General features: G+C 35.6%; 1 protein-coding gene across 18 annotated transcripts in view; it reads left to right on the top strand.

The window, feature by feature from the left end:
- The window catches only part of NFIA (nuclear factor I A), a 369,091-nt gene that overhangs the window by 29,303 nt on the left and 323,950 nt on the right, over positions 1–15,838 (top strand). Inside the window, exon 3 of one of the 18 annotated variants that reach the window (XM_064589058.1) lies at positions 1–15,838. This exon is cut by the window's left edge and continues 16,286 nt beyond it. The exons of the other annotated variants lie outside the window; for them this stretch is intronic. The gene's annotated coding sequence lies outside the window, so the exon portion shown is untranslated. 18 annotated transcript variants of the gene reach the window in all.

The following is a 15,838-nucleotide window of genomic DNA, read 5'->3' as shown; positions in this document are numbered from 1 at the left end:
GCAGTCTTAATTTGAATTTCTAATTTGATTAATAATGAGATGAAACATCTTTTTGTATATCAACGAGCCACTATCTTTTCTGTGAAATAAATGCTCATGTCTTTTACTCATTTTTTTCCTATTTTTTGCTTGTCTTTTTCTTGTTGGTTTGTTAGGAGTTCCATATATATATATATATCCTAGATTCTACTCTTTTGTGTTAGGTGCTTGCAAATCATAGTTCGTGGCTTGATTTTTCATTTTCTTTAAGATATCTTTGATGAACAAAAATTCTTAATTTTTTTTTTTTAAAGATTTCATTTATTTATTTGACAGAGAGAGACACAGCGAGAGAGGGAACAAGCAGGGGGAGTGGGACAGGGAGAAGCAGGCCTCCTGCAGAGCAGGGAGCCCGAAGTGGGGCTTGATCCCAGGATCCTGGGATCATGACCTGAGCCGAAGGTGACTGAGCCACCCAGGTGCCCCCCAAAATTCTTAATTTTAATATTATAAAGTTGATTAGTCTTTTGTTTTACAGGTGCTGCTTTGTGTCTTGTTTAAAATATCCCCCTTAGTTTGTGTTTAAAAATACACTGTATTTTTTATTCAGCTTTAAATGTTCATCTCACATTTACATTTGTATTCCATTTGGAATTTATTTTTTTGTATGGTGTGGGGTAGGGATCCGATTTCATTTTTTTCCCTATATGAATAACAGTTTTCACTTCATCATTTATTGAATAGTTTCTCTGTTCCCCAAAATGATCTTCAGTGCCACCTGTATCATTTGTTAAGTTTTTATATTTGTGTGGGTCTGTTTTTGGATTCTCTGTTCTGTTCCAATGATTAATATGTCTACCCTATACCAACATGCTGTTTCAGTTGGTTTTGATATCTGATAAAGCAAATCCTGCACACTTCCCTCCCCCCACCCCAGGAGTGTTTTTAGTTATTCTTGATCCTTCACCAGTTCATATATATTTTATTTATTTTTGTTATTTTATATTCATCAAGATGGGCCACAGAGATGTGCTTTCAAATAGGTTTCTAGTATTGAATTTCTTTTTTTATGTCTTTTTAACTTTTGATCCCCTTCACCTCTTTCTCCTATCCCCTACTCCCCAACTCTGGCAATCACCAATCTGTTCTCTGTATCTGTGAGCTTGGTTGACTTTATTTCTTTTAGATTCCATATATAAGAGAGATCATATGATATGTGTCTTCCTCTGTCTGACTTATCTCCTGTAGCATAATGCTGTCAAGGTCTATCTATATTGTCATAAATGACAAGTTTTTTTTTCTCTTTTTATGGCTAAATAATATTCCATTGTGTGAAATATTCCATTTCTTTATTTATTCATCTGTGGGTGGGCACTTAGGTTGTCTCTAAGTCCTGCCAGTTTTAAGTAATGCTGCAGTGAACATGGGGGTGCATATATCTTTTCAATTAGTGTTTTTGTTTTCTTTGGATAAGTACCCAGAAGTGTAATTGCTGGATTTATGGTAGCTCTATTTTTAATTTTTTGAGAAACCTCTATATTGTTATCCATAGTGGCTACACCAATTTACATTCCCACTAACACTTGTTATGTCTTGTCTTCTTGATAATATCAATTCTAATACATGTGAGGTGATAGAATCATTTTGTCAAGTTTCATGAAAAATCCCGTGTAGATTTTGTTTAGAAACATATGGAATCTACACTTGAATTTGAATTTGAAGGGAATTGACATCATATTATTATCAAATCTTACTACATCTATGAACATGGTATGCCTCTCTATTTATTTAGATTTTATCTTTCAAGAAGTTGAATTATTTTTCACCCAAGTCTTGAACATCTTATTTGAAACTACTTTTATAAATTGTGTTTTTAAAAGTATATTTTCTAACTATGTGCTTCTAGTCTAGCAATACAGTTAATTCTTGTATAATGATCTTACATCCAGCTATATTTACATATTTTCAGCCAGTAATTTGTCTGTAAATTATTTTGTGTATACTGTGTAGCTAATCAAATCAAATGCAAACAATAGCATTTTCATTTCTGCTATTCCAATCTTATTATTTTTCTTATGCTTCTCACTGCATTAGCTAGTACCTCCAATTTACTATTGAATTAACCTGTGAGGGTAAGCATCCTTGACTTTTTCCCTTAGTTTCCTATTTATTTTTTATTCATGAATGAGCTGAGTTAATGTCTTACTATTTATTTATTTATTTATTTTTAAAGATTTTATTTATTTATTTGAGAGAGAGAGAATGAGAGACAGCACATGAGAGGGGGGAGGGTCAGAGGGAGAAGCAGACTCCCTGCCGAGCAGGGAGCCCGATGCGGGACTCGATCCCGGGACTCCAGGATCATGACCTGAGCCGAAGGCAGTCGCTTAACCAACTGAGCCACCCAGGCGCCCCAATGTCTTACTATTTAATATTACTTTTGCTGATCACATTTTAATCAGAGAAAATGCAAGACCTTACCTAGTTTTGTTAACTTTTCCCCCATTTTTCTTCTTAGGTTTGCTCTGCTCCAATAACTGAAGCGTCAAATTATCCTGGAAAATTACTCTATGCCAAATGATACAGCATAAATTATTGAATGAGTGGTGTTTTTAAGAATGTAGTCCCCTGAAATTTTAAAATAAGAGACTCATTTGTATTTACTAATAATTTTAGATATTTCAGTGAAGAGCAGTACCATATTTTGTATTGACGAGATTCCTTGATATGGTGGAGTGTAGATCAGCCTCTTAAATTTTGATTTGAACTGTGGAATCCTTAAGTATCATTTTTCACAATTTAAAATGCCTGGTTTGAATGGTTCACTTTTTCCCCCTTTGCTCATGCAATTTTTGTTAAGACTTGAACAGATTACTCCTAATCTTGTGAGCAGACTGCAGGAAGACAACTATTAAAAGTAGAAAGCTATTAAGCAGTCAGGGGTTTATTATGCTTTAGTGTTTTGTTTAAGTCTGTTCTTAATTGGTTGATTAATGTACATGAAGTCCTTTTCCCCCCTCCATCACTACAGATGGCAAATGGTAGGTCCCAACTGTCATTGTTTGAAAAAAAGGTTATGGTTCAAAGTCAAAGATTCAGAGATACCACAATAATCAATCATAGGAACTTGTCTCGGAGTGCCCAGCCAGGCAAAAGTTAGGCAGAATAGTATTTACTTGGAATCCCTTAGGAGCATTTTTTTTTCTTTTGGTGTGTTCTTGATTTTATTTAGAAAAGATTATTTAAGTAATAGAAATGTCTCTCTGAATTTAGTGTCAGGTATGAAGAAAAATGGTAAATAAGTTTTCTGTTTATTGGTTATCACATACTGCTGGAATTTAGGCGTACAGTTTTCAAATGGGTGTAATAGAGAAAGTAACATTCTGAATATATTGAGATTAACAGAACACTTTTAAAGGAACACCTTTTTACCATTTTCATGTGAAGATGATTTATAATGGTTAACTTCCTTTTTTTAGGAGGAGGAATAGAATTATGTTCTGGTATTGATCCATAAAGAGGATTTGCATTTTATTCATACTATAAAAGTACCTTTAATGGATACATTGTGGTAATTGAATCTATACTGTGTATCACTACTAAAGTATCTTTTTAATTATTTTATGTTATATAATTCAGTAACTAAATTTAAGTCATAGGGAAGGAGATGACTGTATTATATCTTTTAAGTATAATGTATAGCCTTTAATATTCCTAAAGTGGATGGCAGTTAAGGACATTTTTAGTTGAATGCTAGAGAGTGCGCGCGCGTGACAGAGAGAGAGAGAGAGAAAGGGGGAGAGGGAGAGAGGAGATTCCATTACATTCAGCACAGTATGAAACTAAGTCAAAGGAGTTTTGTTAATTAAATTCAATTGCCATCCATTAGACTGGTGGAATGAGATGACTCTGCCAGGACGCTGACACAGCACAAGTATGCAATTTGGCTAAATGGCCATTTCTAAACCATAGCACACATTTCTCTACTTGTTCACTTTTTTTTTAAGTGAGAGTTTTCACTCTTAAAAAGTCAAAGAGTAACCAGTGTCTACTGAAGGGTAAAGGTATCATTTTTATGCAGTTTATTGAGAAACAATTAGTTTATTGGCTTGGAAATGTATAGCTCACATGGAGAGTTTGGGAGAAAATGATTCTTTAAAAAAGTATGCAGTATCTGTAGGCAATCATATTTACAAAATGTATACACACATGTGTCAATATAGAGACATGTATGTTTTAAAATTTAGTTGTCTTTTAATCTAAAGCTTTTTGAGTCATAATTATTCCTTGAATTTTTAAAAGCCTCCTTAAAGTTGTAACTACAATCTGGATATATATTTGGGGGAAGTTATAATAATTGTGGGAATTATAAAAATGAAATTTAGGTGGTGGGTACATGCATCTACATTTTGGCATGAACTACTACTTTTAGAGGCTTTATATGTCAGACTGATAAGTTTCTTACCATGGTGAAATGACAAGAATACCACTCAGGCATTGGCTGACACATAATTTTGACAGCCAGCAAGATTGCAGTGTTGCTGAGTGCACAGATTTCCACTTCCTGCCAAGATTAAAATTGGCAAAAACCAAAAAGGATATTAGGGATTGTCACTTTAAGAAGAAATAACATGTTAATGCTCTGCAATTGCTTAAGAAATAGAAGTTGATCTCTTGAACTGGTCTGTTGAAACCTACAAGTTTGCAATCAGTAGAAGAGTTTGATAATGTGCAATCAAAAATTAAATAAGTTGAGGTTCTCTGACATTTGCGACAATAAGGCTCATTATAGTTTTACTTAATAGGACATTATTATTTCTGTATAAAGAGAATTCCTCACCAAAGCTATAAAATAGGTTGCCCAACAGCCCCTGAAGAACAAAGGCCTACTTTAAGTTTGTGAATTTGAAGACAGAAGGCCTTACTTCCTGAATTTTCTTATTTTTTCCTGTGCGAGCAGATGGTTTTTCTTTTTATAATTTGCCAGATCTTTCCTCTAACAATAACTGCCGTTTATTGAGGAACTACTATGTGCTGGGTTCTGCACAAGGCACTCAAACCTTTGACTTTTTTTTTCTTATTTACAAGTTTTTGTTTAAATCTAGACAGAAAAATGAGGGAAAATCTAGACATTAAAATGTGAAAGAGTCAGGCTCTGAATTATGCTTATACTTTGCTATTTACAGTAAGTACTTTTGAAACAGCTGTAGACGTTCAAATGAAAGTAGCAGTGTGGAGTGGGAAATGTGGGAGCATTCATTTGTGAAGACTTTGCATTTCTCCAGCTTTATAGCCAACAGAAAAGGAGATTGTTGTGCATTCTATTAAATACTGCCAGTATGATTAATTTAAAGGGTTACATTTTATTGAACCCTGGTGTAGATGTTCTTTGTCAACCCACATTCACAGCTAGTTAGAGTGTGTGTAGCATTTATCAAAACTTTCTGGAGCCCCTCTCACCTCATTAGCATCTGAATCTCTATTCAGCAGTTAATGTCCGTTACTGCTAGAGTGCTCAATTCTTGTTTTCAATAAGCCAGTTGTAAAATGTCAGACTGTCACTTACAATATAAAAAACCAAAAATGATGGTATTTGTAAAAATGTTATCACCTCATAAAAACAAATTGTAAAGACATGAAAGTGATCTTGCTATACTGGGCTTTCAGAAGGGAGTTAGTACAGCTACTTTAAATACCAGTTGTGTAGATTCCCACACTTTTCTACCAATGGAGAGGTTTACACAAGCATAATTTAAGTTACAATTACACTAATTAACATCTCATTTGCATAAATTGTTGAAGTCAAAACAACAAAGAATTGTCTAAGAAGCTTAATCCTATTTGTCCAAAATAGAAAGATTTTTCTAAAAAAGAACCAGAAAAACCCATGCTCTAAAAATTGGCAGCTTGAGTATGTCTTTAGTATGTTGAGCAGTGCCATTTAAAAAATAAATGCTTTCTATTTGCTTAAGAATGTATTTCTCTATTCTTTTTAGGATCTTCCATATTTAGTATGCTTTTAAAATTAAAAAAAGTATACTTTGCTTCCTAAATCATTAATAACTAGAGATTAAAATCAAGATACAGTACCATTTACATGTAGTAGTGGAGAGTAATGACTCATTAGATGCTTGGTGAAGAATGTATGTGTGTGTGTGTGCAAGTGGGCACGCTTTCCCGTGGGCAGGAATTCGTAAAGTGTCCCTGTCATTTATCCATGGTCAGCTAACATTTTTTTGTGTAGGCCGGTCTCCTTCAGATCATCCAGGTGTTTCCAATGTCTCATATTTTTCTTTGCGTCGTGGTGAATGAGGGTACGTTAAAGATAGTTTTTCCCCAGGTCTTCCACGTGTGTGATCACTCACATCCCAGGTCAGAAAGCTTCCCTTTTAATGGCCACCCAAATGCAGTTAGCCGCCTTGGGGGGTGACTTAGTCCAGTAAACTGTCTTCTTCGCTAAGACCCATTTAAAATTAGGGACATGTTTGCATACAGTGGACTAATGAAGTTTTCATACTAACCCACAAAACTCTGCAGTGCTCTTCTCTGTAGGTCGGACATTCACTCATTTCATATGCAATTATTGTTATCAGTGAGTTTGCATTAATGACATTGTGCATCTATGGAAATAAAATGTCACTGGCAGAGTTTAGGATTTTTTATTGTTAATTTTTATAGTCATTTGGGGTTGAGGAATTTAAATTATCCTGCTTAGTTAGTACTAAGTACCAGTGTTTTATTAGCTCTGAAATTGTGACAAGATTAGGAATAAGATTAGAATGAAAGTTTTACTTTAAAATTATAGGCCTGGAAAGCATTTTATTTGTTTGTAATAGACAGTGTATCTTAATTTAGTTGCGGCAGTCTTTAATTTGATCTTATAATGTAAAGTTTATAAATTACGGTCTTAGAAATAATTAATTTACACATATGTATTGAGTGTCAAGTGCATATGCGCCATTATGCTTGGTTCGGTGAAGGATGTAATCTTATACATGTACAGTGTAGTCCTTGCTTGTATGAAGCCTATGTTTCTCTTGGGGATATATAAATAAATACCAAGTGAGAACATGTTTTGTAGACATTTAGAAGAGAATTTGTGAAGAATTGGGACAGTAGAAGGCTTTTGGATAAAATGAGATTTGAGTTGTGGGTTGAAGGATGGTTTGGATTCTTTGTGAGTGGGTGAGCAGGGGTGATGCTAGAGATTAGTAGACAGAAGACGTGAAGAGCAGGGGCGAGGCATGAGGGAAAGGGCAGAAGCTGCAATATGCAAGATTTGTTCCAGGTGGGGTCAGCTGACAAGTTTGGTTAGGATAGGGGTTCATGCAGGGCAGGGCATTCAGTGCCAGATTCAAGATTTAGGCAATAGAAAGTCATGTAGGGTTTTTGAGCATGAGTATGATGTGTTTCAGGAAATGTTTTGGCAAGATTAATCATGAGGTGCAAATGCAGGGAGCCTTGAAAAAGAGGACAGAGTGGAGTTAGGGGCCATGAGCAACAGCTCTTGTAGTTGTCTTGGCACAAGATTACAAATCGTAGTGGTTTTCATTTCCTATGCCCTGAGTAATATAATGAGCTAAATATCTGAAATGAAAGGGTGCTTTGGAAAAAAATAAGTAATTTCTGATTCTGAGTGGTACTTAAAACTTTAAAAGATGTATTTCCATATAATAAAACAAATTTTATTTATTTTATTTTTAATAGTGGTTAATTCTATACTTTAGAAAGGTATGTAAGAAAAAAAATGAACATTATTTCTTTTCTCCTTTTAAAGGAAAATGATTTCCAGATTATTTTCCCATTTATTTTTTTTTTAAAGTTGATTTTTAAGAGAACACATTTCTGTTTCTTTTGAGTATGGCCAAATCACTTCATTGTCAATATTTGATCTTTATTGGAACTTGAGGGCATGTCTGAGTTACTCAGGAAAATGTTCTGGACTTTTCTTCTTATCTTTTAAAGGCTTATCTTTCATAAGGTTGGACATGGTGTGTACATGGTGACTTTTATCATTCTTCTTGTTGCTTTTCTATATTTACCTTATTCATAGTATATAATTTGAGAGTGCCTTCAAGAGACTAGAAAAGATCTGGCCTCAGAGACACCACGTATATACAATCAGGAGAAAATTGGGTGTTGTAGTCAGACAGGAAAGTAGAATGCATTGGCATTCAAGGTAAAAGTGCTCGTTTTAAACATTGAACAAATACATATTAATTCTCTACTAGAAATATGGTAACATGGTATATGTTGATCGAAAAACAGAGGATCAAGAAGTTTTCCTTCCCTTCCAGATGTTCCTAGACTGATAGGGGAAGAGGCAAAACATGGTCAGTGGTATGTTTCATAGTAGAATACAAAGGACCCACATGACCCAAGAGAGGACAGTATTGATTCTGAGTTGTGGAGAATGAGAAAGACTTCTGTGAAGGAGATGACATGAAGGCAGGGCCTTGAAGTTTGGCAGGAGAAATGAAGGGACAGAGCATGCAGATGGGAATGAATGGCATGTGTTCTGGAAATGTCCCATGGCTGAAATGAAGCACAGAGTGTCCAGTGTATACAGTGTCTTCACTTCTGTCCTCATTCATTCAGCAAACATCTATCACTTACCTTGTGCCAGCCATGGAGCTAGGCTACCCAGGAGGAACTCACCAGCTTTTCCATGGACAGAGTTGAAAGGGTTTGTGCAATTGCCTTTGCCCCAAAGAGAGAGAAGGTCCACATATGGTACCTTTGACATATTATCCCTTGACATATTTAAAGTTTGGTTCAAGAGCACATTTAAAATTTCACATTCCCTTAACTAAAGTATGAAACTTTCAAACCTATAAAAAGATTGTGAAGATCGTTGTTCTCCTTGCTCCTTCCCTTTCTTCACTTGCGGCCAGATTGTCCTGACTTTCCTTCAAGGGTGATCTGAGCAGTATCTGCCATATTTGCTGTCCTTTCCTTGGTTTGAGGAGTCCCCTTCTTTCTCCCCTAAGAGCGTTTGGGTCTGATGCTGATTTCTTCTCATTCTGGAACTGCCCAGTTACAACAGATTTCAATGGTATAAATGCAAGGCCCAAATTAGAAATCCAAGAATAATGTTGGAGAAGGAAAAGTCTTTAGTTATCAGTGGAATTGTCTTATGGATTTGAGGAAACCCTTGTCCACAGTGAAAATGAGACCCTGAGTTAATTAAAATAACTTCACAGTACATATCTGTCCCTGCCAGTGCTGCTATAAATAATTGCAAAGGTAAGGATTTTTAATAACTGCAAATATGCAGAAAATATGGCTATTAGAAAGTTTAGATGCCCTTAATGAAGAAACAAAGTTGGCTTTGGAACTTTGCCTAGTGGGAATGAGGTTTTGTGAATATGATAAACTCTGTCAGTTGTTAAGGCATCTTCTGATAGGTGAAAAGTGGTTTTTCAGTGCAGTGCTGCCTGGCATGCATCTTCTCTATGGTCTATTATCTTGTGGGAATGACATTCGTTAAGTTGGTATCTGTATACATCCCACCCAAATAAAGAATGTTTCATCAGCAAAGTGAATTGCCATATAGTCATCAGACTCTAGAAATAAATTATCAACCATGACTGCAGTGGGTGAGGCTGTTTGTTTATCAGATCACTTGAGAACAGAGTAAAGTGAGTTTCATATTTTCCTGAGTCTTGAATTCTCATTTTAGACATCTGTTCAGAAGCTTTCTAAGCCATGGAGTATTCTAAATGAGCATTTTGTTAAATGGATGGAGGAAGACTTAGTTTTCCATTGTTAGGTGAAACCTAATTAAAAATTAAATAATGACCTTGTGTTGGCTTGTAAATTCCTTATTCCCTGCATGTGCGAGTGTATTTTGTTAGAACATTCCATTTTAAAACATGCTTTTTTTTTTTTTAGTGATGAGAAATACTTCAGAAATACTGTTTGCTTTTAGAATTATAGTAGTGTCAGAGGATAGTCTGTAGTTGAGAGTGGAGGGTTTAGGAAGGTGTTAGAGGCATGTAGCTTTATGAACTATATTTTCTGTGAATATAGCAGAATTAGTTTAATTGTTCTGTTTCGCCCTCTCCAGCATGATTACACCCATCATGGCAGTTAACAGAGACACTGCTATTTGTGTTATATTAGGAATTCTTTATAAACTTAATAAATGAAAGCTTTTTCTCTTACAGGCCTGATTCTCTAGTGGACTTCTGGTGAAATTATATGGGTACCTTCTATTAATGATAATGGAAGTTATAAGATACAATTCCCTCCGTATGTTGGAAGAATGAGCCCTAGAGAAAAGAATGTTTGTAATGAATCACTGGGTTGTGATACAGGATTCACCTGGTCTCCCTAACACTATTTTTTCCCTCCTAAAAGTTTAAGGTCTTATATTTAGGAACTAGTCTCTCTTCACCCTAATCCTTTGTGGTCAAGTCGGCAATAATGTTAAGAACAGAAAAAAAAAAAAAAAATACGGGTTCATGGGTAGGCATGGTTTTGGTGTATGTAATGACACAGCACATATATAATTTTATGTTTTCCTTTTACTTAATATTATTTGGTAGACATAACTTTCATGTTCTAAGAGATCATCATATTCTTCACTAATAGTAGTTGCTTAATAATTCATTGTCCCGACAGACTGCAGTTTATCATTTAGGTATTAAAGCTCTCAGATATATTTATTGAGTACCTACTGTATATAAGGCTCTAAGCTTAATACATATGACATGGTCCCTATCTCAAATTGCCTGTCATCTTATGATGCAAGTCGAACCCAGTCTTTAAGGCTCTTTCTTGTGAGCCAAGAACAAGTGCAAAGAATTTGGTGGGAGATTAGTGTGTGTGTGTTTGTGTGTGTGTGTGTGTGTGTGTCTGTCTGTCTGTCTCTCTCCTCTCTCTCCCAGGGCTGAAGAAAGGAAGGCCGTTGTGGTCGGATGGTGGTGTGGAGAGAGTGGTCTAAAGAGAGATAACTAAGTTCCTCCGGGGAGGAAACACGAGATCTTGCCACAAGATCACATAGCGAGTCAGTGGGGGTGAAGGTAGCGTTTGATTCCAGACTGTGCTGGTAGACTACCACATGACGCAAGCACCAGAGGGTAAGTGCCAAAGAGTAGTGGAAGAAATCATTTCTGCAGGCATCCAGACACTTTGATTTAGATGAGACTTCAGGACTCTCCGAGTATATATAGCATACGAAAGATATTATAGGTATTTTCTTCCTATAATATAAGCAGGAAATTATTCAAGCTAATTTTCAGATACATTGTGATCTTGTGTTGAAAGATATAATGTACCTAAACCTTTTTTACTGGGTAATCTTTTCCCATGAAATTTCAAATATTTATGCATGTAATTTGGTGATGATTTTTGCTATTTAGGTATCTTCCCTCCCTGGTGACACTTAGAAAATCATCCTTACCCAACTCCCAGAGTCCACATCCCTAGCAGACTTTCTCCCGCCTCTCTTCCTGGGCCAAGTGTTCTTCCTTTGTTACCAGGTCCACGTAATTAATGCTGTATCATGTGAGGTAATTCAGTTACTCAGCAAAACAAATGATATACACTTTTAGAAATAGCTCTAGAAAGTAAATTTGAACCTAAAAGTGTTTAGTGAGAGGAAATTTCTGTTTGTCTTTAATTAAGAGAAACTGTATGGAAATATAAGCTAAGGATGCATTAATCAGAGAAGTTGGCATTGTACTGTGTTATTCATTTTTATTTGGCATAGATTGCATGGGTGCTCATTAAATAATTTGTATGGCTGAAATAATTCTTGTGATAATTCTTGCTAAATTTTTGCATCTGTTCAGACTAAAACTCTGGAAAGTTAAAAAAAATTCAGTCTTTAGTTTTAAAAGTTTGACCCATTTATTATAACTGAAAATCTTTATTGTGGAAATATATATTCATTATAATGTTTGCTTGCCTCATTGTTGGGGAAGAAATGTATGAGAGTCTATAAATTGTTAATGAAAAATTATTAATCATATAACAGATTTATATTCTGGTGAGTAGATATTTGTGCTTAATGCTGTTCAATTTTAACAGCTTTGCCTCTGCCCATCTTATCTGCGATCTTGTCAACTTTGATATTGTTTTAAAAATAAACATTGGAAGGAGAAAGTTTGCACATTTAGAGGGTTGGTAGTTGATTCCCTTCATGGGTATATGCACATTTCAGAGGGAACCTGATCTATTAGATAGCGTATTTGGATCGTCAAGAGCAAGGATAAGAAGTTTCCCCCACCCATTTACATTTTTGGGTTTATATAGGTCAAACTAGATTTCTTTGGCCTAAATTATGTGGTGTACTCTTGGCTGTAGGTTTGGTTTGGTCTCTGTAATATTTGTAATTATGTGAGATGACAAGATTGAATTAACTTAACTGTAGAGTTTTACATAGTGTTTGTACCAGATCCTAATAAAATAATATGAAATTCGATGAGTAATGCCAAGTGGGACAGTGCTCCACTCACATAAGCTTACTAAACTTGATATATTCTTATGGCGCTTCTCCAGAATGTAGAAGAAACACATTTATCTAGGTGATTAGTATTCTTCCTGTCTGCCAGATTTAAGGATTGTTTGGAAATATTGTTAGAATCAAAATCAATGTTTGTTGCTACACAGGGTTGGGCATTCCAGGCAAACTCTGGGCGTTTCTAATGGTCTTATTCTTATGTCCACTTACTTCACATCTACCACGACAGTGACGTTTTCAATTACACAGAGCTGCTATCAAAAGAGTGATACGCTTTTAAATGAAGCCTTTGGGAAAGTAATAAAGTCATTTCTGGTCCCATCTCAAAGGACCTTATTGAAAATGTCTTTAAAAGTGATCGAGGTACACAGACTAGGCCCTCTACAGTTGTTTTGAAGTTAACAACCTGCAGTTAGAGTCCATTTCAAGCTGAAAAGTGGCTCTTACACCAACTACTTTTCTTTCTTTCTTTCTTTCTTTCTTTTAACCACAAACGTTTTTAGTTTTGTTTTTTTTTTTTAATGCAAGTACAGTTGATATGCAATATTATATTAGTTTTGGAGGTAGTGACTTAACATGGTGACTTGACAATTATATACATTACAAAGTGCTCACACAACTACTCTTCGAAGACTTGTAGCTGGTTCTAAACTTAAAAATGAAAACACTGGAAAATAATAATTAAAAGAAATTCTAGGGCAGAAGATGCCTTTAAGTTTGTGACTGCCCAGATAGGATTTAACTTGAACACGGCAATGCTTTGCATTTTACTTGGTGCCTTGTGATATATCTTGTTAACAGTGTCTATCAGCCATCACACCAGGTACAGTTTTAAAAAGCTCGAATACATTTACAATAAATGTATTAACAAATGGTGAGGTCTTAAATTGACCTCCTGGACATTAGGAAATCAAATTTAAAGCGTTGCATTGTCTGTTACTCAATGGAGTGGACTGAGGACAGCGTGTGACTTGTGTGTACTGCAAATGACGCAATCAGCTAAACATTCTAGTGTGAGTGAAGGTTGACTAGATGATCATCTTTAACTCTGCTTTCTCCGGGGGTTTTTGAACTCTTGTGTTTTCAGGTGCTATTCTGTGCTGTATTGTATTGCTCTTTTAAAAAAGTGTTCTCTCTTGGGCAAGAAAACATATAGGCTGTCTTTGGATTCTGGGTGGTAATTAGCAACCTTATGTTCAGAATGTAAAAGTATACTGTGTTATCACAAACTGATTCTCCTCCAAAAAAAAAAAAATTCTAGGGAGTAAAATATATAAGTATATAAGCAAGACACCAGAAATTGATTTACAGAGTTACAGATTTTTTTTTAAGCCTTTCTTACATTTTTTGTCCTGGAATTAATTTCAGTGAAAACGAAGACTTTTTTTTTTCTACTCATCTGGAATCGGTTTTTACCTCATTAGCAGGAAATGGTGAATATACATTCAGCACAAATAGAGTTCACTTTATGAGGCAAAGAATTTGCACTCCATAAGTAGATGTGTACAATAAAAGACCCTTTCTGTTGTCCTTAAAGAGCACTGTGAAGGAAATTATAACAGTAGGTACCATCAGTCAGGTAACTTTCAGTGGTGATTCCTGTCCCCTTCTTCCCCATAATAAATCCAAAGAAAGGAGAATTTTTAACTTAAGCTGTTGGGAAGTATTGCAGGGTAGCCTTTAGTATATTGGTAAAGTTCAACGTTCGTTAGCTGGGCCTTCGTAGTGATAGCATATGGGCATTAGACTCTCTTTTCCATTTTCTTTTGATCTTAAAGTTACATAATTGTGCATTCAGCTTAACTCGTGTTATTGCAGTAGGAAGATGTGTAGGTGGAAAGATATTCTAAAGGGAGGCTAGAGCTACCTTCCCTGACAAGAAAAAATTCAAGGGAACAAGTAAATAAAAATACACTCAAAGAATCATAGAATGTTATAGCTGTAAGGGACCTTAGGTTTCATTTAACCCAAATTTTAGCTTCAGGGTCCTAGGAAAAAATGTATATTCTGTGATTGTGAATGGCATTTTTCCATACCTAAAACTTAAATTTATCACTGTGTCTGCTTGTTTACCCATGATATGTTTGTGGCTATTGTTTCACATTCCTAATGGGAACATATTCTGTATTATAATATCTTTTTATTTGTCTGGATGCTTGTTTACGCGTGTTAGTCTAGTAATATTCTCACATATGCCAACCTACAAGAGCAGATGTCAATCCAGGGTTAAGACATGGAGTCAAGTTGCGGTGCAAAAAGACTGGAGGAAGGGTGCTTTTCAGTGAAGTTGCTGTAAGGGTCATATTTTAAAGTTTTAGACTAACTGCCATACATCCCAGAGTTTATACAAGGTTGTTGAGTGTCTCATTAGACATCCAGTCTGCCTGCTGTTCTGTCCTGACGTAGACCATGGATATCATTGAACTGGCATCTAGAAAGTGTTGGTAGCACTACAGATTTTATCACTCATTCCAAACATAGGCATTGCAAAACACCTTTCTTTAAATATTTTCTCTTCATGGTGCAACTGGGGAGGGCCAAATTCCAGCCTTCAGTAAAATTGCATCCTGACTGGTTGACAGCAATGGCAGAGTAATAGAACTTACGGTCAAGAAGCTGGGCTGGGTCAAGGATTAGACTGTAGGTTTGCACCTGTTCCAGGTGGGCTCCTCATTTCTGCTCAGTACGCACATCCTTGGAGCCATGAGGAAATGGAGAGTGCTACCTTTGGTTTCTTCTTCTAGAGATCCTTTCCCCACAGGACTTCTAGGCCCTAATCAGTGTTCTTTGGTTGATGATGATCTCCTTAAATGATATCCTATCATCAGATTCCCTTTTTAGAATTATCTTTGCATTTTACACCATTCTCCCATCCTGGCTTCTAAAAGTGTTTTATTTATGTATTTATTTAATCATTTTTCTAATGGAGACAACATGTAAATATGCCAGGCAGAATCCATAGTCATGGCAGGAAACCTACACAGTAGGGCTGATTTTGGTACGGAGTCCACCTTACTGGCAAGTACTTTGTAAGCAGCTTCAAATAATAATGCAGAGGGTACAAAAAGAGACCTCTGCTGTGATTTCTTTGGTTTATATATTTTGCACTGAAATTGTAGATTTTTTTTTTGTTGGAATTTATTTGAGATGATTAAAGACATTTTGCAGAGTACTCAAATATAGGTGAAAGAATTTCAAGTTTGCTCATTTTGGCATAATTTTAAAACAAAAGTGTTACTGTTGGATCTGGGCATGTGATGGGTGAATGAGTGTTTCAATGAAATGACATAAGTCTGTATAATTTGGAGGGTAATGATGCCTTAGAACAAGAATAAATCTGGAGCTATGGAAAGGCTCCATATTCTAGATGAATGCATGCTTCCTCTTATG

The sequence above is a fragment of the Mirounga angustirostris genome, unplaced genomic scaffold, assembly GCF_029215605.1.
Source record: "Mirounga angustirostris isolate CCGP_5_RB_7025 unplaced genomic scaffold, mMirAng1.0.hap1 SCAF_4, whole genome shotgun sequence".
Taxonomy (NCBI): domain Eukaryota; kingdom Metazoa; phylum Chordata; class Mammalia; order Carnivora; family Phocidae; genus Mirounga; species Mirounga angustirostris.
Note: the sequence above shows the minus strand (reverse complement) of the source record. Positions and strands in the feature narration are given on the sequence as shown.